The sequence below is a fragment of the Pongo pygmaeus genome, chromosome 10 (assembly GCF_028885625.2).
Source record: "Pongo pygmaeus isolate AG05252 chromosome 10, NHGRI_mPonPyg2-v2.0_pri, whole genome shotgun sequence".
In the NCBI taxonomy this organism is placed as follows: Eukaryota; Metazoa; Chordata; class Mammalia; order Primates; family Hominidae; genus Pongo; species Pongo pygmaeus.
In genome coordinates this window covers 86,076,540-86,104,309 of record NC_072383.2, presented here as the reverse complement: position 1 = coordinate 86,104,309, position 27,770 = coordinate 86,076,540, and the positions used below count along the sequence as shown (strand labels likewise).

Genomic DNA, 27,770 nt, shown 5'->3' with positions numbered 1-27,770 from the left:
CTACAGATATATCTACAATCTATTCAGAAACATGTATCCTTACTTAATATACTCTAAAATATGCACATTTCTTCCACGTTTCTAATCCTTAAATAATGCAAACCATTGGTAAAAGAAGAATCATACTTCACTGTGCATTTTAATACACAGTAGCTGTGTCTACTGCTCCACTTCAATCACTTAAAAGAAAGACTAAGGGAAGCTGAGTTAACAAATGTTTAAAGGATAGAGCTTATGGGGAACCACATTAAGCACACTGTGTTACAGAAATTGCTAGGGCTAGTTTTCCTAACACTGTATCATTTACTTACGGTAATTAAGGATGGACAGGAATGAGGATAGACTGGAATGGGATAATGACAACATATATTGGTTCCAAATGACTTGAGTGTTTCAAACAGAATTTTAGATTAGTTCAGTCTCTTTATTACTTCCAGAGGCATTTGGCATTCTTTTCAGTGAAGAGCCTAGAGAAGCAAATAAAGTAGTTACAATGGAATCTAAAAAAATGTACACGATACAATCATCAAACATTTTTCTTTTTTTACATTGTTTTTTATTGCTAGAGGGACAGTATAATTAATAATGTATTCTATTATACATTCTTGGGAAGTAGAGTATATATGGTTTTATTTAGGAGATATTTATAAATATCTTATTTGAAATGTGTAGATTTTTTCTTTTCAATTCACTTACAGAGATTAAGGTGGTGTTTTTAAAAATCACATTAATTGTACAAGGGATGCTAGAAATATTTTACAACAAAGAATAATTATTATTTTCTTTAACAGAAATATACAATTATAGAATAAATGCTCTGCCTTTGGAAACTCTATTAGACAAAGGACAGAGAGAGTTTAACGGTGTCCTTTGTTGTTGTTTGTAATGTAATCTATTTTTACTTATTTATTTTGCAACAGCTTTGTTGGGATAAATTCACATACTATACAATTCACCCACTTAAAAAATGTACAATTCAGTGATGCTTAGTATAGTCACAGAGATGCACAACTATGACCTCAATCAATTTTTTTTTTTTTTTTTTTTTTTTTTTGTGGAGATAAGGTCTCACTCTGCTATTGCTTAGGCCAGTCTCTGGTCTCAGCCTTCTGAGTAGCTGCAATTACAGGCACGAGTCACCATGTCCAGCACACTCAATCAATTTTAAAACAACTTTATCCACCCCCAAAGAAAATCTTTAGTACTAACCTTTTAACAGTCAGTTGGGTTACTCCCAACTACCCTAGTCCTTCCTTAGCAACCACTAATCCACTTTCTGTCTCTGTAGCTTTGCCTATCGTAGACATTTATATACATGGAATCAAGCAATATGTGGGCTTTTATGACATCATTCTTTCACATAGCATAACGTTTTCAAGGTTTTTCCACATTGTACTATGAATTAGTACTTTGTTTCTTTTTATTGCCAAATAATATTCCATTGTGTTGATGTACCCATTTTATTTACCTGTTCAACATTTGATGGGGCATTTGGCTTCTTCCCATTTTTCAATTATTATGAAGAATTCTGCCATGAACATTCATTTATAATGTTTTGTGTGGACTATTTTCATTTATCTTCAGTATATAGCAAGGATTGTGATTGTTGGGTCATGTGGTAATTCTCTGTGACGCTAATTATGTTGAGAAAATTTTCACGTGCTTGTTGACCTATTTTATTTCATTTTCACTTGTCTGCATTGCAATATGATTTTCCCTATTACTATTTTGATCTTTTAATCTTTTTGCAATCCTGAAAACCACATATTTAAATTTGTTAGAAGTATGTATAAACCAAAATGAGTGTGTGCTCATATGTATGGCTATGTATGGTTTATTGCATAGATTAGGTCAGATATATATGACCTGCCTGTATAGCATTTTCATTTATTTTCTAGTTCTTAACTGTTTCCTGATACTATTTGAATGGTATGACTTAATTATAGATTTGACAAATTTATCAATAATATATTTATGTAAACATAAAACAACTTATCTTTGGATTTTATCTACCTATATATGTTTCTGATAGCAAAACAGTAACTCTAAGAGGGAAGTAATTTTAAAATGATAAAGATAATCCTAAATATTACAGAAATAGAATTATATTTATTTTAAAAGAGTTGGCTGAATCAACTTAATACTCGCTTTGAGTTATTTTAACTTGATTTCGGCAATTAAATTTTATACTGAATGAAAAAATGATTCAAACTAATAGATTCACAAGGGCAGTAACTGCTGTTTTTCTATGTGATATTTAATTATAGCCAATATCAGGACCTTGGAGGAGGTACATTAATTTTTGACTAGGGATACTTTTAATGACTCCATGTTGTCATTTTCTAAAGAGAATATGTGAGGTAGTTCAGGCTGTTAGCAACAAATATATTTCTCGAATATGTAGATATTTGAGGTTTGATTTTTGCCATTTAAATGGATTTATTAACAAAGTTATAATGAGAGAATTTCATTCATCAGTTTTGATTCATTTAATTCAAGTCTTTAAAAAAATTTTTTGGGGTTCAATACAAGGACTATATTCATATGTTAGTTTTTGTGTTAATTTTATTTGTTTATTCTTTTAGCGATGAGGGTCAACTCCTGTGTCTTCCACTCTACTATGAGACATATGGCCCAGGCTTCAGAATTCTCTCAGACATCTCACTCATTAACCAAAAAAGGAAAATACCACAAAGAAAATTTTATGGCAGAAACTGAAATTGTAATAAATTTCTCTCCCGAGGACTCCCAGTGTAACTGACAACTTTTGTGCCAGTGGTCCTTTAGGAACAAGAGATTTTACTTGATTTCCTTCACTGCTGGCCTGCAGAGGCTGCCAAAACTGTGTATAATTCTCAGACGCTTGATGACTAGCACAGCTGCAATCCTGTGTCATAGGCCCCCAAATCAAGAAATTAAACACTGTAGCCTTATGAAGGCTATCTCATGTTTCATTTATTCATATAGTATGGTGGCTGTTCTTGGTAAGAGGTTAAAAAAATACACATAGTTTAGAGTGTGCACTATCTATATCCAACCTGAATTTTTCTGCTATGTGATTTACCAAGATTAATTTGTTTCTCAGTTATTTCAAGTAAGAGACAATTTCTGCACAGGGACTGTTTGCCATGACTGATATTCACTCATAGTTACTCCTTTTTATATAGCTTTTTTTAAATCAGAGAATGGGGGAAGCATACCCATGGGACTGAAACATCTTTGATTTTGAGAGAGTGATCATTGTTGGGCAACAATTCTCCATGGGTTGCTTGAGTTTCTGCATGTCTTGTGAAGATGCCTTGAAGACTTTTGTTCTGAACTATTTTTTTTTTTTTTTTTTTGCAAGGAGATTGATACAGCAAATAGTTTCAGAAGACAGAGATACTGTCTCCCTCTGGAGTAGAAGGCTGAATTTTTCCCTAGCCAAGATAGTAAAGACAATATTTTTCTCTGGGTAAAAGATTTGGCAGATATGCTAGCAGACCCTTTCAAAAATTAGGGGTTTTGAACCTTAGGTTTCTTTAGCAGTTACACGAAACTAGAGAACATGTACACCCATTTGAACTACTCTTCATTATCCCCATGAAACTTACAGGGCGAAGGATCACAATGTAAACATGAAACCATTGCTGCCTGCTGTGCTGTGCTGTGAGTAGTAAAGTCCTATGCCTCTGATCCAGGAGTCTCATGTCTAATATCAGCATCTAAGTGACTGTGGCAAATGAATTTGTTAGCTTGCAAGTAGGATAAAATCTCCTGTCCTTCACAGTTCTTGAAAACCATGTGAACATTGAGGCTTTATGCAGCCTTTCTCCAAAGGGATTCTGTGGGAGAATTAAACCCTATTGCCCCAATGCACTTATTATATGTCATGAACTCTCTTTTCTCCTATGCATGTGGTATGGTGGTATGTGAAACTGGAAGACTGAGAAAATAGCCAATCAAATAATCTCCTACTGAGCTAATTTTCTCGTGGAATCCAGTTTAAGAAGGTCATGTATTACCAAAGGTAAATGTTTAGCTTCATAACTTCTCTGACTAATTGGCACTATAAACATCCTTTGCAAGTATAACATTGGGAATAGATATTCAGATGGTAATAAGAAATATAAAAAATTCCCCCTTTTCAAAAGAGCGAATATGTTATTTACTGTCAATATCAGTGATCTGAGGAAGCAATTCTCTTGAGCTCTCGACTCCCTGACCGTTTGACTTTGGTAAAGGCAGTATGGAAAGACAATGCTTGGAGTTAGTTTAACTCCTAGCTGACCTGGTGGGAGGGTACCCAGGTGAGGAAACTGAGCAAACTGGTCTTTGTTTGCAGACACAATTACAAGGACTCTTGGGGACCATTGTGTGTCCTTGCCCTTTTCCCTCCCTGTTAAGGAAGAATAAACAACACCAGTATCACTGCAGAAGCTAAGGGAATTCAAAGCAGACTCAAGAAGCTGAGAAACTGACATTTCTAAGCAGAAAAATAATCCTATATTCCCTATAGTAGACAGTAATGTCTATAAAATGGATCTCTCCCACAATACCATAAACCAAATATTAGCTGCTAGATCACAGTTGGTTGTGGACTTGAAAAAAGTTTCCTCACCCCAGTATGGGAAAAAAAGAAAAGCCACTAGGTATACAGTTTTTTCACTTGCCTTCACATTACTTTGATAGTCTACAGTGAAGTTCTACTCACACAAAATAACTTCATCCTTAATGAGTTGGTTTGGACACCTTTGCAGAATTTGTAGTGTGAGTCTTTAGATTTACAAAAGTGACACAGATGTTAGGCCTTTGAAGAAAAGTATGAGAGTATAGCTTATAAAGCAGAGAATTAATAACCTTTGGCTTCTCAAGCTTTGCCTGAAAGCCATTTGCTCTTTTCTTCTGAAGATCCTAAGAAGCAGAGAAAAGATGCTTCATGAAAAACCTGCTCTATCAGCTTCTGTCCATTTTTATTCTTCTGGCTCTTTGCTTTGTTTCTCTCTCTTTTTGCTGGAGCATTTTCTTGTTTTCAAGATCCCCTTCAGGCTGACCTGCTTCTTCTTGTCCAAGTCTTAGGCTTCCAGATTTCTAGGAAATCTACTTGTTCTCTGTATTTCTTTGCCAGCCTAACTCTTTGATACTTCCTTAGTACAGACTATAAATACTGATTCATAAAATGTTTTGACTTTACTGTTTGCTTTATGAATTTATTAGCATACCTCTTTCTTTGCCTTTGGTTACTGCCAATGCCTGGCCTAATACTATTTAATCATTTTAGGAATTCTATGGCTTTTAAAAACTTACATGTTTTCCTACTTACACTTTTCAAAAATAGCTTAAAATTGAAAATTAAAAATTAAGCTTAAGCTTTGGCAACTCTTCTATATGATTTCTAGAAGCTTCCTTGCTAGGTGAATTTTGATATACTATTGCAGTCATAAATCACAAGGTTTTAGTAAAATATACATACTTTTAAAAGAGGAAACATTATGTAATAGATATCACATATTCTGTGTTTTGATTCATTTTATTATTTAAATATAGAGAAGAAAAAATTATCTCAAGGACTTCTTGAAAATATTTTAAGGCTTCTTTTATATACTTGGTCTCCTATTTTAGAGACCCACCCAATCTTACTGGGTCTCAAAGTCTTCGTCTGCCTAGCAATTTACTCATGGTATTATTCTTATTGCTAACTAAGAGGGTACATATAAATAAATAGCTTTTGACAGAAGTATGATGTTCAGAGTAAAGGAGATATTATTTTGAATTAATAAAAATGTATCTTATTTTCTTCTTCATCAAAAAAGCTCTCACAAATAATGTATTAAGTTGGCTAGAATCTTTAATTTAATTTGGGCAAATAAATTTTTTAGGAAAATATGAGCACTAGGAATGCTGATCCTTACAGAGAAAAGTTTACATAACATAATTCTTAAAATATTTTGTTTTCTTCATATTTAATTCAATCACTTATTAGACTGTAATGTCCCTGAGAGTAGAAGATATTTCTTCAGTGATGTGTCTTCATATAGCACTTTGGGAAACTTGCATGGAGTTGTCTAAATACAGCATAAACTCAAGGCATTATAGCGCTGTTAAGAAATCAATAATATCAATGAACTTTATTATGAAAAATTATGTAGACTAAATGGGCATATATTTATGCCTCTTCAGATTGACAATAGCAGACATCTACTTAAATTGCATTACATAAAATACATAAGTATCTTAAAGAGCTCTGTCAAAACCTGAAAGGCAAGATGGTTTGTTGACCTGATGAGGGACTGGGACAAGTTACTGGAAATCCTAGAGTAACTCAGGCAAGTATTTTCTTCTGGGGCTTTCTTTCAGAGGCTGTATGATCTCCTACGTTTGATTCTCTGTGTGTCTATAATCCAATTTCCTCTGCTTTTCTGTATAAAGGAAAAATGTGACCTCTTCATAGGTGTCAAGTTTACATGTTTTCAGTTAGAATTGGCAGTAGGAGATAAGCAGTGTTTAGAACTAGAATTCACATTTGTAGATAAGAACCTCATTTGCCTCATTTGTGTCAAATGTCCTCCGTAAGTACACACAGCTGAGGCTAAGATAATTGGAGGTAAATCAGCATCACTTGGCTCTATGGTCCCAGCTCCATAGATGTGAGAGCAGTTCTATGTGTCTGTGGCTCATGGGCTGGGCCTTCACCTTAAACTGTGTTTAATATAATCAGTCAGAATGATTTTAGAGAAAACGCTGGTTTGTTTGAGAGCTTTTTTTTAAAGATAAAATCACCTTATAGGAGACGTCAGCAAGATGGTGGATAGAACTTCCAGCACTCGCCCCCTCATAGAAACATCAATTTGAATAACTATCTGTGCACAAAAATACCTTCACATGAACTAAGAAATCCAGGTGAGCTATTACAGCACCTGGATGGAGCACAGAAATAAGACGCATTGAAGAGATTAGGAAAGATAGTATCACATTATGTATGTCACCTCTCCTCTAAGCCCAGGCAGTATAGCATGGAGACAGAGAGAGAGAGATATCCTTTGTGTGGGAAAGAAGATTAAAGTGAGCACCTAACTTTGCTGTGGACTCCAGCACCAGACCTGCCCCAGTGAACCCTGGTACCAGGCCAGCCCCCAAGGCCTCAGATTCTAGTGAATTTAGGATCCAGGCTTGCCCCAGTAGATCTGGGCTGCATACTTTCTTCTAGCAGTTTTTGAATTTTACATTTCACACCTTATGTTTAAGTTTTTAATACATTTTGTGTTGATTTTTGTGTGTAGTTTGAGATAGAGGTCCAATTTTATTCTTCTGCATGTGGATATCCAGTTTTCCCAACACAGTTTATTGAAGAGACTGTCCTTTCCCCATTGTGTGTTCTTGACATTTTTAATGAAAACCAATCGACCATAAATAGATGGATTTATTTCTGGGGTCTCTAATCTGTTTAGTTGGTCTATATGTGTGTGTTTTTAAATGTCAGCACCATGTTATTTGATTAAAGACTTAAATATAAGAAAAAGCCTCTTGACATTGGTCTGTGCCATAATTTTTTAATATAATCCCCAAAGCACAGACAACAAAAGCAAAAATAAATGAGATTGCCTCAAACTAAAAAGCTTCTGGACAACAAAGGAAGCAATTGAGAGAATAAAGAGACAACCTACAGAATTTAAGAAGAATCATGTTGTAAACTGTAATCTGATGACAGGTTAATAAGTAAGTATGTAAGAAACTCAATCAACTCAATAATAAGAAAAAAATAATCTAATTAAAAACTGGAGAAAGAATCTGATTGGACATTTCTCAAAAGAAGACATACAAATGGCCAACAGGTATATGAAAAAACATTCAATATCACTAATCATAAGGGAAATGAAAATAAAAAACTATAATGAGATTTTACCTCATACCTGCTAGAATTACTATTATCAAAAAGACAAACAAAAGCATGTGTGGTCAGAATATAAAAAAATGGAAATCTTTGTACATTGTTGTTAGGAATGTTAATTTTTATAGCTATTATAGAAAATAGTATGGAGGTTTCTAAAAAAATGTTAAAAATAGAACTACCATATCTATAATCCAGCAATTTCACTATTGTATATATACCAGAAGGTAATAAAATCTGTACATCAAAGAGATATCTGTACTCCCATGTTTATGGCAGCACTATTAAGAATAGCCAAGATATGGAAACAACCTAAGTGTTCATTAACAAGTAGATAAAGAAAAGGTGATACATATGGATAATGGAATAATATTCAACCTTAAAAGAGAAAAAAATCCCGACATTTGTGATGAGGTGGGTGATTCTAGAGGACATTATGCTAAGTAAAACAAGCCAGGCAAGAAAGGCAAATACCGCAGATCATACTTACATGTGGGGAAGCGTAGAAGCAGAGTGGAATGTTGGTTGTCAGGGGCAAGGGAGTTGAAGAAATGGAGACATTTTTGTTTCAAAATTAGTTAAGATTAGTTAGATAGGATGAATAAATTCTAGAGATCTAATGTACAATATGGTGACTATAGTTAATAATAGTGTATTAGACACTTGAAATTTACTAAGAGTTGATCTTAAATGTTTCCAACACACCCACACACACATACACACACACACACACAAAGATAACTATGTGAGGTGATGGATATGTTAGTTTAACAAGATTATGGTAATCATTTCAAAGTGTATACACATATCAAAACATGTTGTATATCATAGATATTTATAATAGTATTTGTCAATTATACCTTAATAAAGCTGCAAAATAAATAAATAAGTTACTTTACAGGGACTCTTGGATTTATTCATACATACATCAATTTTTTCTTAGGCCAAATTAAGTCAGAGCTTTCATGGTAAACTTTATCACATAATATAAATAAGTCAAAAATGTTTAAATTGAAGATAAGAATTATGCAACAAAACAATATTAAAGAAACGAATGGTGTATGCTAACCTTGCTATTCAGGACCATAAAGTGTAATTGCTGTGTGCCTATGCCCCTGCCTCCATGTATCTTGATAAACCATGTCAGACATAGTATATCCTATACCTAGCTGCTTGTCTGGCAAACATAATACTCCATAATTATTTATTAAGTAAATTGGGATGTTTTGACTCAGGTTGGATCTTATTATTAAATACAAGTTTAAAGGTTTGAATCTTGTAGTCTGTTTCCCTCCATCAAAATTCCCTTTATAGTCGATTTTATAGTTGATGGTAGACAAGTGGGGGAAAGGAAAGGTAGCCTTCTAGAATTTTAAAAGCTACGAGAGCAAAGTGACAGATTACCTATATGGGAGTAAAATTTTATCAAATTTCTCAGCAGGGACAGTATAAGACTGAAAAAAGAGTGAAGATATATAGTCAATATGTTTAGGAAAAATGGCGATCACCCCCTAATAATATGCCCAGCTAAATTATTATTTGAGAGTGAAGGTGAAATAAAGTTACTTTTCAGACTTGTAAATATTAAAAGAGTATACCATCTCTAGACCTTCACAGAATGTTTAAGGATTATTTTAGCATCAGCATGGGAAAAGAAAACTCAGAGGCAAGGTATGTAATAAAGTAATAACACAATGACCGAAAATGATGAAGTATGTTATTTAAATTTAAATGAACAACAATATACCATTTTACACTTAAAAACAGTAAAAATAAAACTTAAACAATAAAATAATGGTTGTATTTGATTGGGTAAAGTTTACTAAAACCTTTATGATATTTAGGAGAAAGAGATATTTAATATTATGAGATACCTTGTTATAAAAATTTATAAAATTCTGAGTAGCCACTCAGAAAAGATGTAAAATTAAAAGAAGAAAAAGGAGAGGTTTTAGCACAAATTTATCAAAAACCATTTGATGAAACAAGAAAGAAAAGCTGTTGCAAGACTAGAATAGTTTAGTTGCCAAATTAGCAAAGTACAACTATGAGTTAGTGTTTTAGTCTGTTTTCATATGCTATAAAGAATTGCTTGAGACTGGGTAATTTATAAAGGAAAGAGGTTTAATTGACTCACAGTTCAGCATGGCTGGGGAGGCCTCAGGAAACTTACAATCACTATGGAAGGCAAAGAGGAAGCAAGGCACCTTCTTCACAAAGAAGCAGGAAGGAGAAGTGCCATGCGAAAGGGTAAGAGCCCCTTACAAAACCATCAGATCTGTGAGAACTCGCTATCATGAGAACAGCATGGGGGAAACTGCCTCCCATGATTCAGTTACCTCCACTTGGTCTCTCCCTTGACACACGTGGGTATTAGGGGGATTATGGGATTACAATTCAAGATGAGATTTGGGTAGGGGCACAAAGCCTAACCATATCAGTTAGTTATTAGAACATATACCTAACACATGTAAAAAATATTTTTCCCAAGTACTATGCAACATTTACAAAAATTGACTACATATTAGTTTGTAAAACACGTTTAAATAACTTTCCACATACTCTCATCAGAAAAAAAGTGAAACCAGGATTTATTGATGAAATACGATTTTACAACAAACAAAACTATATGTTTGGGGACAAACTGCACTTCTTAGTAGCTTTTTGTTTACATCTCAATGAAAATGTAAAAGTATTTAGAACTGAACTTAAAGGTAATTGCTATATGCCAAAATGTATGAGTTCCAGCAAAGAAAGGACACGAAAGAGTGAAGATATATGTTACACATGCAATTTAAGAAGCTGGGGAAAAGCAATAGAATAAGCCTAAGGAAAGTAGCTTAAAGGAAACAATAAAAGTGAGAGTAGAGATTAGCAAAACAAAAAACAGAAATATAGGGTTAAACAGGAACAAAAACTGTTCTATAAAAGCAGTCTATAAAAAGGAAAACTAAACAAAAAAAATTTTTAATAAGCCATTAAAAAGACTGAGGTATAAAAATATGAAGCACAAAGAAGAGGGATATAATTACAGATACAGTACAGGTTAAGAAAGAATGAGAAGAGTACGAACATTTGAAAACCTAGGTAAAATTGATATTTTGTAGAAAAATTACAAAAATTGATTCAAGAATACATGAAATGTCAATAAATCATCAAACATTGAAGAAATGAATTATTGATTAAAATCCCTCTGCTCAAGCCTATCATCCATCTATCTATCTATCCTTCCTAGCTATCTTAATACGAAACTGCGTTACAAAATATTTTCTACCAGTCATTCTAAGAACAGATAATCCTGATCTTATCTAAAAATATTTTAAAAATAGAGAATGTAGACAAATGTAATCTTCATATAAAATAAAGACAGACCAGAAAAAAATACTATAGACTAAATTCTCCTACAGTCTCTGTGGAAAATACTGGCAAATGAATTCAGCAGTGTTCAAAGGAAATATTACATAGATCATACTATGCAGGTGTTTATCTTAGGAATTTATGAATGGGTTATAGTTAAAGATGTTACATTAACAGGTTGAAGAAGATTAGGAAATAAACATCTTGATGGATGCAGAAAACACATTTGATGAAGTTTACCATACAGGATAAAAACCTTTAGCAAACTTGCATTTAGCAAAAGGGAACTAGAAGTGGAGCAGGCGGGGACCGAGCGGGTGCCTCAGTGTCCTACCCCTCCCCTGGCCGGGCCTCTCTGTAGCTGGACCGGAACTATGTGATCCCGAAAGTTCCGGAGCCTTTGCTGTGTGGGATAAACAGTAATGGCGGAGGCTGCAGCTCTCAGACCAACAGCCACAACATCAGGAGCGGGAGTGGCGGCGGCGGCGGCAGCGGCCTCCCCTACCAAGATCCCCACAGTCACCATTCTGTCCCCAGGGGGCAGGCGAGGGGGCGGCGGCAGCGATGGCAGCGTCGGCAGCTGGACTAAACAGGTCATCACGCCAGGTATTTTATGCATGGGGTTTGTAAGGAAGGAGATAAATGTTGCTAGTTGCATGACCTCTCTGACAGTCCGTATAATGTAGTGTACAAGAGTTTGCAGCGAGGATACTGTATTTATGGAGACTGCTGCAGATATGAACATAGCAAGCCACTGAAACAGGAAGAAGCAACTGCTACGGAGCTAACTACAAAGTCATCCCTTGCTGCTTCCTCAAGTCTGTCATGGATAGTTGGACCACTTGTTGAAATGAATACGGGTGAAGCTGAGTCAAGAAATTCAAACTTTATAACTGTAGGAGCAGGTTCAGAGGGCTGGGTGAATGCTATTGAGTTTGTTCCTGGGCGACCCTACTGTGGCCGCACTGCGCCTTCCTGCACTGAAGCACCCCTGCAGGGCTCAGTGACCAAGGAAGAATCAGAGAAAGAGCAAACTGCCGTGGAAACAAAGAAGCAGCTGAGCCCCTATGCTGCAGTGGGAGAGTGCCGATATCGGGAGAACTTGTGTGTATACGGAGATTCATGTGACATGTGTGGCTGCAGGTCCTGCATCTGATGGATGCTGCCCAGAGATCACAGCATATAAAATCGTGCTTTGAGGCCCGTGAGAAGGACATGGAGCTCTCATTTGCTGTGCAGGACACCGAGGAAATGGTGTGTGAGATCTTCATGGAGATGATCTATGAGAAAGCCAATCCCGGAGAGCACCGCTTCTGGATTCTCTCCAACTGCAACCACACCTACTGTCTTAAGTGCATTCGCAAGTGGAGGAGTGCTAAGCAATTTGAGAGCAAGATCATAAAGTCCTGCCCAGAATGTCGGATCACATCTAACTGTGTCATTCCAAGTGAGTACTGTGTGGAGGAGAAAGAAGAGAAGCAGAAACTTATTCTGAAATACAAGGAGGCAATGAGCAACAAGGCGTGCAAGTATTTTGATGAAGGACATGGGAGCTGCCCATTTGGAGGGAACAGTTTTTATAAGCATGTGTACCCTGATGGCCGTAGAGAGGAGCCAAAGAGACAGAAAGTGGGAACATCAAGCAGATACCCGGCCCAATGAAGGAACCACTTCTGGGAACTCGTTGAGGAAAGAGAGAACAGCAGCCCCTTTTACAACGATGAAGAAGAGGTTGTCACCTTTGAGCTGGGCTAGTTGTTGCTTATGCTTTTGGCTGCAGTTGGGGACGATGAACTAACAGACTCTGAAGATGAATGTGACTTGTTTCATGAGGAGCTGGAAGATTTTTATGACTTGGATCTATAGCAACCTTGCGTGGCATGTGAACTGGTCTGCTGACCCCCGACAGCAGCTGTTCTCTGTGGTGGTGTGGCAGTGCCTGTGTTCTCTCCTAGGCAGGCCTGTTAACTCCAGGTGCTGGCATAAGAATTTTTACCCAGGGCCTGTCTTTTCAACCCCTCACCTTTCCCCAAGGAGTGTGTTGTTTTCCCTCTTGAAAAAAAGTTAGAAAAATAAATCTTAAAGTTAGTTTTCTGAAAAAAAAAAAAAAAAGAAAAAGAAAAAAAGAAAAAGGGAACTAGAAAAATAAAAAAAGAACAAAAAATAAAAAAGAAAAAGGGAACTTGGCAAACAATACCAATCAAAAAAAGCAAACATCATAATCAATTATTAAATTTTAGAGGTTTCCTTAGAGTCAGGAAGATGATGAGATTGTGCTTACAGTTAAAAACTATGAAGTCCTTACTAGAGTCAAGAAAAGATATGAGAGGTAAGAATTGGAAAGAAAACAATAACAATATGCCTATTTGAAGCCATGCTTATCTATGTAGAACTTAAAGTAGCATCTATGGACAAATTATTAAAAGGGCTTTTTAGGCACCAGTAATAATAAGAAAAAGTAAACAGAAAATAAAAATTCCAGTTTCAATGGAACAAAAACAATGTTACCTCTTACTTTTAATTAAAGAGGGGCAGCCTGTAATCCCAGCATTTTGGGAGGCCGAGGCGGGTGGATCATGAGGTCAGGAGATTGAGACTATCCTGGCTAACACAGTGAAACCCCATCTCTACTGAAAATACAAAAAATTAGCCGGGCATGGTGGCGGGCGCCTGTAGTCCCAGCTACTCGGGAGGCTGAGGCAGGAGAATTGCGTCAACCCGGGAGGTGAAGCCTGCAGTGAGCAGAGATCACACCACTACACTCCAACCTGGGTGACAGAGCGGTTTGAGACTCTGTCTCAAACAAACAAACAAACAACAACAACAAAAAAAAGCGGCAAAACCATTCTGGAGAAAATTATAAAACATTGAAAATATAAAAAGAAAAAAACAACCAGTGTGTGTATGTATATGTAGAGAGAGTGTTCATGAATTAAGTTACAATAACAGAGTGATTTTGATACTTCCTCAAAATTATCTATAAATTCAATGCAATCCCAATTAAAATTCCAACAGAGGCCAGGCACTGTGGCTCATGCCTGTAATCCCAGCACTTTGGGAGGCTGAGGCGGGTGGATCACGAGGTCAGGAGATTGAGACCATCTTGGCCAACATGGTGAAACCCTGTCTCTACTAAAATACAAAAAATTAGCCGGGTGTGGTGGTGTGTGCCTGTAATCCCAGCTACTTGGGAGGCCGAGGCAGGGGAAATGCTTGAACCTGGGAGGCGGAGGTTGCAGTGAGCTGAGATCACGCCACTGCACTTCAGCCTGGTGACAGAGCAAGACTCTGTCTCAAAAAAACAAACAAGCAAACAAAAAACCAGAAAATCCAACAGGAATTTTTAAGCAACCAGGAAGCTGACGTCTAACTTTATATGGAAGAGTGAAGAAAGAACAAAGAAGAGTCAACACAATTTTGAATAATGAGGTGGAATGAGTTGTTCTACTGGAGGTCAAGAATTAGTTTAAAGCTGCAGTGATTAAGATAGTGTATTCTCAATGCAGGAAAAGACAGATAGACCATTGAGAACAGTATGGAATTTTATGAATATATGTAAATCAAGCAGCATTGTTATCTGTGTAAGACTGGAGTATTCCATAAATAATGCTGGAACAATTTATTCAAGTGGAAAAAAAATACTCTCATTCATATTATACAGGAAAATTAATTTAGGAACAGTAAAGACTTAAATGTTGATATGGTTTGGCTGTGTCCCCACCTAAATCTCATCTTGAATTGTAACTCCTATAATTCTCACGTGTCATGGGAGGGACCTGGTGGGAGGTAATTGAATCATAAGGGTGAGTCTTTCCCATGTTGTTCTCGTGATAGTAAATAAGTCTTACAAGATCTGATGGTTTTATAGAGGAGAGTTCTCCTGCACACGCTCTCTTGCCTGTCACCATGTAAGGCTTTGCTCCTCCTTCACCTTCTGCCATGATTGTGAGGCCTCCCCAGCCAAGTGGAACTGAGTCCATTAAACCTCCTTTTCTTCATAAATTACCCAGTCTTGGGTATGCCTTTATTAGCACCATGAGAACGGATGGATACAAATGTGAAACTAGAACATTAAAACCTTTAAAGGGGTGTGACTAATTTTTAAAAATAAGAAAGGAACATACTCTTAAGGAGTAGGTGACTATAAAATTAATAACTAGGGGGTAGTGAATAAAATTAAAAACTGTGGGGGAGGGCAAAGCAACGGATGGATACAAATGTGAAACTAGAACATTAAAACCTTTAAAGGGGTGTGACTAATTTTTAAAAATAAGAAAGGAACATACTCTTAAGGAGAAGGTGACTATAAAATTAATAACTAGGGGGTAGTGAATAAAATTAAAAACTGTGGGGGAGGGCAAAGCAAGATGGCAGAATAGAAGCCTACACCATTTATCTACCCAACTGGAACATCAAATTTTAACAACTATCTGCACAAAGAGAGACAGTATCACTAGAGCCAAAAATCAAGTGAGCAACCACAGCATCTTGTTTTAACTTGTTTTAATTTCATATCATTAAAAGAGGCATTGAGAAGGGCAGGAGAGACAGTTTTGAATTACTGATGCCACCCCTCCCCCATACCCTGGCAGCAGCTGTGCAGCACAGAAAGAGAAATCTGTGCATTTTGGGGAGGCAGGGCCCAGCTTCTGGGGGTCTTTATATTGAACTCAGTGCTTCCCTGGTCACAGAGGAGAATAATGCCGTCCTGGGCTCAGTCAGCACCCACACATGGAGGGAGCATTAAGACGTGCTCTAGTCAGAGAGGAATTGCCAGTCCCAGCAGTCAGAACTTGATTTCTTAGCAAGCCTTGCCACTATGGGCTAAAGAGCTCTGGGGTCCAAAGTAAACTTGAAAGGCAGTGTAGGACACAAAACCTGGAATTCCTAGGCAACTCCTAGTGTTGGGCTGGGCTCAGAGCCAGTTGACTAGGGTGGCATGTGACCTAGGGAGTTACCAGCTGGGGACGGCTAAGGGAGTGCTTGTACCATCCCTCCCACAACCCAAGGCAATGCAGCTCACAGAAATGAAAGTGACTCCTTCCCACTGCTTAAAAAGAGGAGAGCAAAGAGTAAAGAGGACTTTGTCTTACATCTTGGATATCAGCTCGGCCACAGAAGGATAGGGCACCAGGCAGATTGGCGAGGCCTTAGCTTCCAGACTACACATTTCTAAATACATGCCGGCCCACTGCCTTGAAGGGAAGGAATCAGTTCTAACAGGAGTCATCACCTGCTGACTGAAGAGCTCTTTGGCCCTGAAAAACCAGCAGCAATTCCCAGGGAGTACACTGTGGGCATTGGGCTCCTACATCTGCTGGGTTTAGGGTGACCCAGCACAATCCCACTTGTGCTGGGTATGGTCAAAGACTTTTTCTGTTGGAGAAAAGTGGAAGGAAAAGTAAAGGGGACTTTTTCTTGCACCTTTGGTACCAGCTTGACCACAGTAGGGTGGAGAAATTAGCAGGCTTTTGGGGTCCCTGAGTCCAGGCCCGGTCTCTTAGATAAGATTTCCAGACCTTCCCTGGGCCAAAGAGCAGCCCAGTGCCCTGGAGGGTCAGTCCCAGGTTTGGCAGCATTCACCATAATCTGATGGAAGAGTCCGCGGGCTTTATGTGAACATTGGTGGTGGTCTGGTAGAATTCACTGTGGACTGGAGGTGGTGGGGGCCACAGGAAGAGGCTTTTGTGCCTATGGGAAGTGGAGGGAAGAGCAGAAAGGACTTTGTATTGTTGTTTGAGTGCCAGGTTAGCCACACTAGAATAGAATATCAGGTAAATTGTTCATGTTTTTTACTCCAGTCTCTGGGTCCCAGACAGCATCTCTGGACACTCCCAGGGTCTGGGGGAGCTTGCCACCCTGAAGGGAAGGGCCTTGGACAAGGCTTACTGTTGTGCTATCTTCAGGTCTGACCTAGCACAGTGCCAGTCATGGCAGCCTCAGGGGTGCTTGCATCACCACATCCCCAGTTCCAGGTGGCTTAGCACACAGAGAGAGAGACTCTGTTTGGGAGAAAGTAAGATAAAATAACAAGTGTCACTGTCTGGTAATCCAAAGAATTCTTCTGGATCTTATCCAGGACCATTAAGGTGGTATCTCTATGAGTGTAGAAAACAATTGAATTCATGAAGAGTGAGAGTAGAAGGATGATTACCAGAGGCAGGGAAGGGGAGTACAGGGGAGGTGGGGGAGGTGTGGATGATTAATAAGTACAAAAATAAAATAGTTAGAAAGAATAAATAAGACCTAGTATTTCATAGCACAAAGATGTGACTATATTTAATAATAATTTAATTCTACATTTTAAAATAACTAAGTACAATGAGATTGTTTTTAACACAAGGAAAAATGTTTGAGGGGATGAATACCCAATTTTCCAGGTTGTGATTATTATGCATTGCATGTTTATACCGAAATATCTCATCTACCCCATAAACATATGCACCTACTATGTACCCACAAAGAATAAAAATTAAAAACAGTAAAAAATTTAAAATTGCACAAAACCAAAAGTAAAAACACATACCACAGACTAGAAGACATTTTTAGTGTCTATAATTGACACTATTCATAAAATTTTCCCTCAAAAACAAAATCTGTCACAAATAACCTAGGCAAAAGACAACTTAGGAGAAGAATAGATATATTGATATAAATATGAAGTCTTTTAGAGGAAATTCCAAATTGTCAATCTCTATTTCTGGTAGGCTAAATAAAGGCCCCCTCCAAAGCTGTTTGCATCCAATTCCTAGAACCTGTAACTGCTCTCTTACATGGTAGAAGGGACTCTATAAAAGTGAATAATGAAATGAGAAGATGATCTGGGATCATCTTAGTGGGTACAATGTAATCACTAGGCCCCCATATAAGAGGGATGCAGAGGATAAGAAAGTAGTTGGGTATGTGATGATGAAAGCCAGAGGTTGGAGGAATGTGAAGAAGGAGTTGTGGGCCAAGGGATGCAGGCACACTCTAGAAGCTGAAAAGGCAAAGTTGTCCTGGTTTCCAGAAGGAATGCAGCCTAGCTAACCCATTTTAGACTTTTGACCTCTATAAGTGTGAGGGAACAAAATTGCATTGTTGTTTTAAGACACTAAGTTCATGGTAAGTTATTATAATAGTTAGAGAAACTAATGCAGTAATTCTCCCTCTATTATAATCAGGGAAATCAAAATTAAAATAAACAAACTATTTTATATATATATATATGTTAGTTGCACAAATAATTACAAACCTGGGAATAGCATGTGTAGTTGAAGAGACAAATGAGAATTTCTGTACATTCTGATGGACTCTAAGTATACATAGAGTCTAAAATTGGTATAGCCATTTTGAAGAGAAAACACCCCAAATAACCTAAATATTATTTTACTAAGTACATACCACAGAGAAATCCACACAAATACAGAAGGAGGTGTGATAAAAACATTCATTGTAGAGTCATTTGTAAGAAAAATTGAGGACAATCAGAATGTTTATCAATAGTAGAAGAAATAAACAGCAACATGTTTATAAAATGGGAAATGACAGTCATTTATACAAATGAACTAGAGCTACACTTACCAACAAGATAAAACAAGTTGCAAGAAAGTTTCAACATGCTTCTGTTTAGATTATTATATTTATTACCATATAAGCACTATATATTTCCTGTAGATACATGAACATTCAGTAAACAAATAAAATATTCATGAAAATGATAAATGAGAGAACTATGATAGTAGCTACTTCAGAGAAAGAGAAATGGATCAGAGTAATACACAGAGGGTTCACCTCTGTGTTTTATCTTAAAAACAAGCTGAAGTACAGATACTGAAGTCTTAAAATTTAATACAGCTGGATATTTAGTAAACATATATGTATTATGTTATTCTCTACTATTGTATACATATTTGAATTGTTTATAATTTGAAAACAAAGCAAAACAAAATTATTTTTTTCAATAAACCCAAAATTCAAAAGTTTTCTGTAAAAAATATGTTCCTAGATTTGTTTTAGGACACCAATCTTAAAAATGACAAAGGAGAGGATTTTTTCATTATCTTAAAAATAGCATACTGTCCTTGCCAAAATCGTAATGAAACTTCCACATCCTAAGATTTTTGAGTCAAGAACTTTGTATGAGTAGTGTAAGATATTGGAGCTGATTTGTAAATAATGCAAAGTATGGTTGAAAAATGCCTCAGATTGTTAACTAAAGGCCAGCGTTGTGGGTCTAATTTTACCAGACCAAATTGTTTGACACTAGGTAAATCTCAAGCAATTCTCTCTAGTGCTAAGATTCAATGACCTGAGGCTCCTTTCTAAGATGCAAGAGACATCATAGGAAAGGTATGATGTATCTGTCAAAAGAAATAGAAACAACTATTTTTAGAAACATGTAGTTTGTAGCTATTCTACTAGATTTGTCCAGAAATGTATTTCTGCTTCCTTCTAGTCATGTAGCACTTAGAATTTATTTTTTGAAGTATCTGGAAATAATTTTAGAGCCTCTCTAGTATTAAGATTCAGGCAAAAATAATAAAATAGGGAAAATCCTTTTATTTTGTAGTGAATATTTTGTTAGCAGATTAAAAATTTACACTAAAATGTCCTATCTTACTGGAAGAGAAACTGTTTGACTTGAGGTTCAATTTAATAATTTTTCCTTATAATGGAGCTATGTCAATTTAGAAAATGATGTTGCGATTTAAAATGCCATTCCGAAACCCTCTTTAATTAAAGTGGCAATATACTATCAATCTGCACCCATTAATAAAATTTTAACCATTAGAGTCTAAGCTGTATGATATACAGTTTAATTTTTTTTCAGAAAGTGTACACAGACTCCTTAGAGATTTGATGAGGGAGCTTAAAATTCAGTGCTTTAGAAGTGGTAGCTTTGACGGAAGCTAAGGAAAAACAAAAACAAAGGAGGTAAGATGGAGACGTGGAGAACAGACAGGAGCCGACAAAAAGAGAGAAATAAACAGAAAGCTGAGGATCAGCTGTTGGATATGAATGTCAAGAATTTGTGTTAATGAAATGATAACCCTAAGTAATTAAATGCTTCTGGTTTAGGTTCTGATGGGGGTTGGGGCATATCTTACTGAGCCCATAAAAATCCATTCTGTGTCTGGCAGGTGGTTGTATTTCCTATATTCACTTCAATCTAATTTCCTGTGGATTTCAGATCATTTTTTATTTCCAATTATAACACTGTTCACATTATTGATTTGGCAGATTCAAATGATGAATGCCGAGAGAAGCAGAACAAGATAGAAAAGACTGGAGTAGCTAAAAAAAATTCAGTGATACACATTTCAAAAGGTACATTTTGCAGATGCAAGAATGAGAAAGCCAGCTAAATGGCTGGGGGAGAAGGGCATTGTGTACAGTAAGGACACAACTGGCAATTCCATAATCATCTAATAACAAGAAACAAGTTTTACCTCAGAAGCACTAGAACTAACCAAAAACTGAAAATCTGGAATGAAGGATACTTTCTTCATGCTTCAGGAGTTTCATGGTTTCTTTCAGTTTTGCTTGTCTCTATTTGTGTAATTTATTTTCGTCTCCTTGACCACCTTTGTCTGCTTTCTCATTCTACTCATGAAACAGTAAGCTTGACAGTTCAGATCAGAAACTGGTGGATCTTTTCTATGTCTCTTTTGTAAGTGATAAAAGACATATTCTTTACGGCTCAGTTCATCTTTTTGAGCAAGATGAACCAGATACCATCACTATCAACGTCATCATCATCATCACCATAATCACTACTAACATTGAGTGCTTAGTACCTGCCATGCACTATGCTAAATGTTTTATGTGTATTGACTCATTTAAGGTTTACAGTTCTTTGCGCTAGGCATTCTGTAATTACTTCTGTTTTGTAGACATGAAAACTAGGGCATGGTTTAGTGACTTGTAGAAATTCACAACTGGGGCTGGCAGCAGTGGCTGATACCTGTAATCCCACACTTTGGGAGGCTGAGGTGGGCAGATCACTTGAGGTCAGGAGTGAGCTGAGATCATACCACTGCACTTCAGCTTGGGTAACAGAGTGAGACTGTCTCAAAATAAATAAATAAATAAAATAAAAAATTCACAACTGGATATGAAAATTTTGGCTGAAATTTCTTTTGTTTAAGAATGCTGAATATAGACCCTCCCTTGTAGGGTTTCTGCTGAAAGGTCCACTGTTAGCCCGATGGGGTTACCTTTGTAGATGATCTGCCTCTTCTTTCTAGCTCCCTTTAACATTTTTTAATTTCATTTCAACCTTGGAGAATCCGATGACTTACAACTTCAGCAAAGTTTCAGGTTACAAAGCCAATGTACAAAAATCAGTAGCATTCCTATACACCAATGAATTCCAAGCTGAGAGCCAAATCAATAGTGCAATCCCATTTAAAATAAGTCACAGAAAGATGAAATACCTAGGAGTACAGCTAACCAGGGAGGTGAAAAATCTCTGTAACAAATTACAAAACACTGCTCACAGAAATCAGAGATGACACAAATGAAAAAACATTTCATGCTCATGGATTGGAAGAAATAATATTGTTAAAGTGGCCATACTGTCCAAAGCAATTTATAGATTCAATGCTATTCCTATTGCCCTGCCAATGACATTCTTCACAGAATTAGATAAAACTATTTAAAAATCATATATGGAGCCAAAAAGAGCCCACATAGACAAGGCAATCCTAAGCAAAAAGAACAAAGCTGGAGGTATCACGCTCCTGACTTCAAATTGTATTATAAGGCTACAGTAACCAAAACAGCATGGTACTGGTACACAAACAGACATGTAGAAAAATAGAAAAGAATAAAGAGTCCAGAAATAAAGCCACACACCTACCACTATCTGATCTTCGACAAAGTCAACAAAAACAAGCAACGGGGAAAAATTCCGTATTCAATATATGGTGCTAGGATAACTGGCTAGCAATATGCGGAAGATTGAAACTGGACCTCTTCCTTATACCATATACAAAAATCAATTCAAGATAGATGTAAGACTGAAATATAAAACCTTGAACCATAAAAACTGGTAAGACAACCTAGGAAATACCATTCTGGGCATAGGCCCTGACAAAGATTTCATGATGAAGATTCCAAAAACAATTGCAACAAAACAAAAAATTGATAAATGGGACTAACAAATTCTGCACAGTAAAAGAAACCATCAACAGAGTAAACAGACACCCTACAGTATAGGAGAAAATGTTTGCAAATGAATGCATCCAACAAAGGTCTAATATACAGGATCTATAAGGAACTTAAATTAATAAGTGAAAAAAAAAACTCCATGAAAAAGTGGGCAAAGGAGAATAACAGACAGTTTTCAAAAGAAGACATATACATGGCCAACATGTATGAAAAAATCCTCTATATCACTAATTATTAAAGAAATGGAAATCAAAATCCCAATGAGATACCATCTCACACCAGTCAGAATGGCTATTATTAAAAAAAGTCAAAAACAACAGATGCCGGTGAGGTTGAAGCAAAAAAGGGAGTGCTTATACACTGCTGGTGAGAATGTAATTTAGTTCAGTCATTGTGGGAAGGTAAATTAGCTCAGTCATTAGTTCAGTCACTGATCACACAAGATTACTGTGGTGATTTCTCAAAGAACTTAAAACAATACTCTACCCAGCGATCCCATTATTGGGTATACACCTAAAGGAATATAAATCATTCTACCATAAAGACACACGACGATGCATATTCACTCAGCACCCTTCACAACAGCAAAGACCATAAATGCCAATTAATGGTAGGCTGGAAAAAATAATTGTGGTACATATACACCATGGTATATTATGCAGCCCTAAAAAATAATGAGATCATGTCCCTTTCTGCAACATGGATGGAGCTGGAGGCAATTATCCTAAGCAAACTAACACAGGATCAGAAAACCAAATACTGCATGTCCTCATTTATAAGTAGGAGCTAAACAATGAGAATGTATAGACACAAAGAAAGGAATAACAGACACCAGTATCTACTTAAAGTTGGAGGGTGGGAGGGGGTTGAAGACTGAAAAACTACTTATCTGATACTATGCTTATTATCTGAATGATGAAATGATCTGTAAACCAAAACCATGCGACAGGCAATTTATATAACAAGCCTGCACATGTATACCTGAACCTCAAATTAAAAAAAACAGTATGTGATAAATGATTCATAAATGAAAAAAGACCACTGATCACAGATCACCATAACAAACATAATAATGATAAAAACATTTTAAATATTATGAGGATTACCAATATGTAACTCAGACATGAAGTGAGCACATACTTCTGGGAAGATCATGCCAATGGACTTGCTTGATGCAGGTTCGCTGCAAACCTTCAATTTGTAAAACCAGAACAAAACAGCACAGTATCTGCAAATGGCAATAAAGTGAAAAAAAAAAAAGAAATTCATAACTACTTTGTGCAGAGCTCGTATTTGAATCCCAGAGGTAGCTAGCTGTTGGAGCCCAGACACTTCCTCTCTGTATTATACTTTATTATATGTAGGTGATTTGTGCAACCTCATTTCATTCAGCAAGGAATAAGGCTAGGGGTATGTAGTTCCCTGCTCATTCAATAGGGGCAGTGGCTAGAGATTTCCTCAAATGTGGGTATAGACGAGACAAGCACTGACTAGATGAATACCTTTTAATTTAAAGACAAATTTGACATTTAAAGAGGTCAAATTTCTATGGCAAGACTGGCTGAATACCCAGAGACCACAGCGCAATATCACCTTGATGGAGTCAGCCAAGGTTATCTTAGTGTTTTAGATTTAATTAGACTGAAGTACAGAAACTGGGACACCAAATTACAGATCTGCCATGGGTCATGAAAAGTCAAATTATAATCAGAACGGTGTCTGAAGAACAAAGAAAATTAGCTGAATGGATCAAATCAATATTTGAATCATTCTGTTTCACCTTATGAATCAATCTCCCCATGGAAAAATACCTACAACATCAATTGAACATACAGCTGTCAGGATACCTTCCCCTGGAATAGTTTCTAAATTAGCTCTGCCACTGCTTTTCTTTGACACCTCTTTTTCAGTTTGTAAATTTGTCTGTTCTTTAAATTGCTTCCCTCTGTCCTTAGGTGTATTTAATATTTAATGACATTATTATCAACCATATTTTGCTCAAGCCTGAAATTCGCCTTGTCTCCTTAATATATCTTTGCTTACTTTTTATATCATATGTTATGTATTGGTTTCATATTTTAACTCACAGAGGACAATTCATTTTACTTATGTATATGTTTTGAGGTTACTTCACTGTGTACCCTCAAAGTACTGCCTGAGGTGGATCTGTGGAGAATATAGTGGATAAAGACACAAATTTCAGTGCCAGATGTACCTAGGTTTGAATTTGTGGTTGCCAATCATAGCTATATAATCTTGTGCAAACTCACAAAATAACTCTGTGCCCCAGTTTTCGGAACTAAAATCTAGGCAAAATAATAGTACATGTATAGGAAGCTGTTAAAGGAATTTAAATAAATCTGCCTGGTACCTAATAAGCATTCAATAAGTGATAGATACTATTATTATCATCAACATTCTCTTTAGCAAGATCATTTTATTAAGTGAACCACTTATATGTGCAACTGATTCAATAACACACTCTGGGTACACCGTCTAAGGGAGTCAAAAGATCTGAAAATCTTCTCATGATGGAAGTTGGGATGGATGCCTTGATGAAAGCAAAGCTAATTTTATGTCATTATATATTTTTGTTCTTTCATGTATGTGTGTTTTAGTTACTTGCAGGTATCTCTCCTTTAATAGATGTGACAGCCTTTAAAGGCAGTGTGCCAATTATCTATTGCTATGTAACAAACCATCTCCAAACTTAGTAGAGACAAATAAAAACAAATTATTTCTCATGATACAGCTGTGATCACTCATAAGGCTGCAATCAGCTGGGAGTTTGGCTAAGGCTAGTGTCCAAGACTACCTCTTATCCTCCAGGGTGTCTTGCTACATGACCTCTCTTCATTCAGTGACGAGCTCAGGTTCTTTACACCATGGCCCCTGGCTTCCAAGAGAATAAGCTTCAATTTGCTAACCCTCTAATTGCATCATGCTTGCAACTAATCCTTTGGCTAAATCAAGTAACATGACCAAGCTGAGATTTTGTGTGAGAGGAGACTATACAAGAACGTGAATACTGGGAGCTGTGGTTCATTAGAAGCTGCCAGTGTAACAATCTAGCACAGGCAGTGCTTGTTTAAATTAATTTACTATCTGGCTGGGTGCGGTGGTTCTTGCCTGTAATCCCAGCACTTTGGGAGGCCAAGGCAGGCAGATCACTTGAGGTCAGGAGATCGAGATGAGCCTGGTCAACATAGCGAAACCCTATTTCTATTAAAAATACAAAAATTAGCCAGTCGTGGTGGTGTGCACCTGTAATTCCAGCTACCTGGGAGGCTGAGGCAGGAGAATCACTTGAACCCGGGAGGTGGAGGTTGCAGTGAGCCGAGATCGTGCCACTGCACTCTAGCCTGGGTGACAGAGTGAGACTCCTTCTCAAAAATAAATAAATAAATAATAAATAAATAAATAAATACATATAAATAAATAAATTAGTTTACTCTCAGTGACTGCATTGAACTTAACATGCAAATGTCATTAGACATTGTCTCGGGAGGCTTAATTCTGTTTAGTTTGAAGAACTTTCTATTGGTTAGAATTGCCCACCAGTAGTACAGATAACCTTGAATAAATAAGATTCTGACAATGAAATCCTCCACTGTGCCTGGATCACCAGTTGTCAAAATGTTATATAGATGTTTTGTAGCTTGTTTAGACATTGAAGTAAATGAAGACTTTAGTCGCTTTCAACTTTTAAAGTCTATGACTATTTATTGAATATTTCTAATGTTGGAAGCACTCTATTGTAGGTGATGCAAAAGTGTATTTTTGAAGCCAGACAAATTTGTACTAAAATACCAACTCTACCATACCTCTTCATATGGAAAATTGAAATAATAATACACATCTTTCAGTCTTGCTGCGTCAAATAGCATAATGTATAAGCAAAAAAGTAAATGCTCAATAATTGTGAAAAATAAGCTTAAGGGCATATAGTCTAATTAGGAAAAATTTTTAAAAGCTTCTAACAATTAGCATTTGGACTTAAAATATTCTCTGAGTTAATTGGCAATATTGCAGGGTTGAGATAAAGGAAATAAAGAAGACATTCATTGAGCAATACCTGAAGTGACGATATTAAAATGACCTCATTTTGTTAGAATATAACGACTTTGGTGCTGATAGTAAAGTCCAAATACCCATGTAGGACATTTTCCTCTTACATTTCTTAATGCAGCTTCCTGAGAAGTAAAATAAAAATCCTTCCTGTTTCAAAATATTTACTGACAGGTCCAATTTTTATATCTTGTTATCTGTCCAATGCATATTATTAGATAGAAAAGGATGCATATATATTCTTGACAAGGAAAGAATACAGATAAATAAACATAACCAAAAACCAACCGTAGGCTTGTAGTTACCCTTTTTCCCTCCATATTTCTATCTCTTTAGTAGGCCATAAAAGGTGGACTTTAAAAGTGGTTTTTTGTTATCTCCTCAATAGCCTAAGTATATTTTTAGAGATGCTGATGGAGAAAGGACACTACACCTTGTCAACTGGGCCTGTGTAGCAGTCATCTGGGCAATGCATGATAAGATTGATGAAGGAGCTATTGCTTTAGAAGATTGGTACTACAGAGGAAAATATTGTAGAAGCACCAAGTACAGCTTAGTTCAAACAGCTTAAAGGCTTTCATGTTTGATGCCTATTCCCTTCTGCAATGTATCCAGGGATCATTGCAAAGGTGATTGAAATGTGTTTTGGAATAAAACTCTCTTTTGCATGACTTTTCCTTCTTCAGAAAACTTTGATTTATTTAACCTTTGTTTTCAGAAAAGTGAATCTTTGTTCCACATTTCCTAGGTGATGGATTTTTCTCTTACATGAATCTGTACCATAGGGCTGCATTAGTCACACTGTATTATGTTGCACTAAATCAAGTAACACAATGTGACTATTAATGTTGTGATGTGTAAGAACATGTCTCACTTGGGAATGGCGAAAATGTCATTTTCCAAAAACAGCTGTGTCTGCATTTATTCGATAAAACTGTTCACCTTGGAAACTGTTGTTTGCCATCTAAGCATTTTCGTTGGCAATTTTGAGATATATTTTAAAGCCTATTTTTTTCTCTAGTGTCATTAAATATTCATGATACTGCTAAAGCTTTCAATAATGAAATCAATTTTGAAGATGATTACAGTGAATACCTACCACCTCAGTATTTAGATGAATCAGAACAAATACAGCCAGAGAGTTCCAGAGCAGACTTTTCCAATGGATTGATGATGATGATGAATCACTAGGCCTTAGTGTTGATCTTCTAGTTGACTGTTGTCACCACAACGTTTCCTTCTCTAGTGTGATGTATGGGAGTCAGAGGAGCAGTCTTCACAGGCTTGTTATCTCTCTTCCTCTTCAAAGCTGCTTTTACTAAAC

At 36.5% G+C, this 27,770-nt stretch overlaps 2 long non-coding RNA genes and 1 pseudogene across 2 annotated transcripts in view; 2 read left to right on the top strand and 1 right to left on the bottom strand.

The window, feature by feature from the left end:
• LOC134737605 (uncharacterized) overlaps positions 1–27,770 on the top strand; it is a 185,512-nt gene that overhangs the window by 68,732 nt on the left and 89,010 nt on the right. The window lies entirely within an intron of this gene.
• On the bottom strand, positions 297–27,578 carry LOC129009941 (uncharacterized). The gene is made up of 3 exons (XR_008492884.1): positions 27,546–27,578; positions 16,649–16,915; positions 297–467 (listed from the first exon to the last, which is right to left on the bottom strand). It is a non-coding gene; the product is annotated as an uncharacterized LOC129009941 (long non-coding RNA).
• LOC129009940 (E3 ubiquitin-protein ligase makorin-1-like) lies at positions 11,554–13,467 on the top strand (annotated as a pseudogene).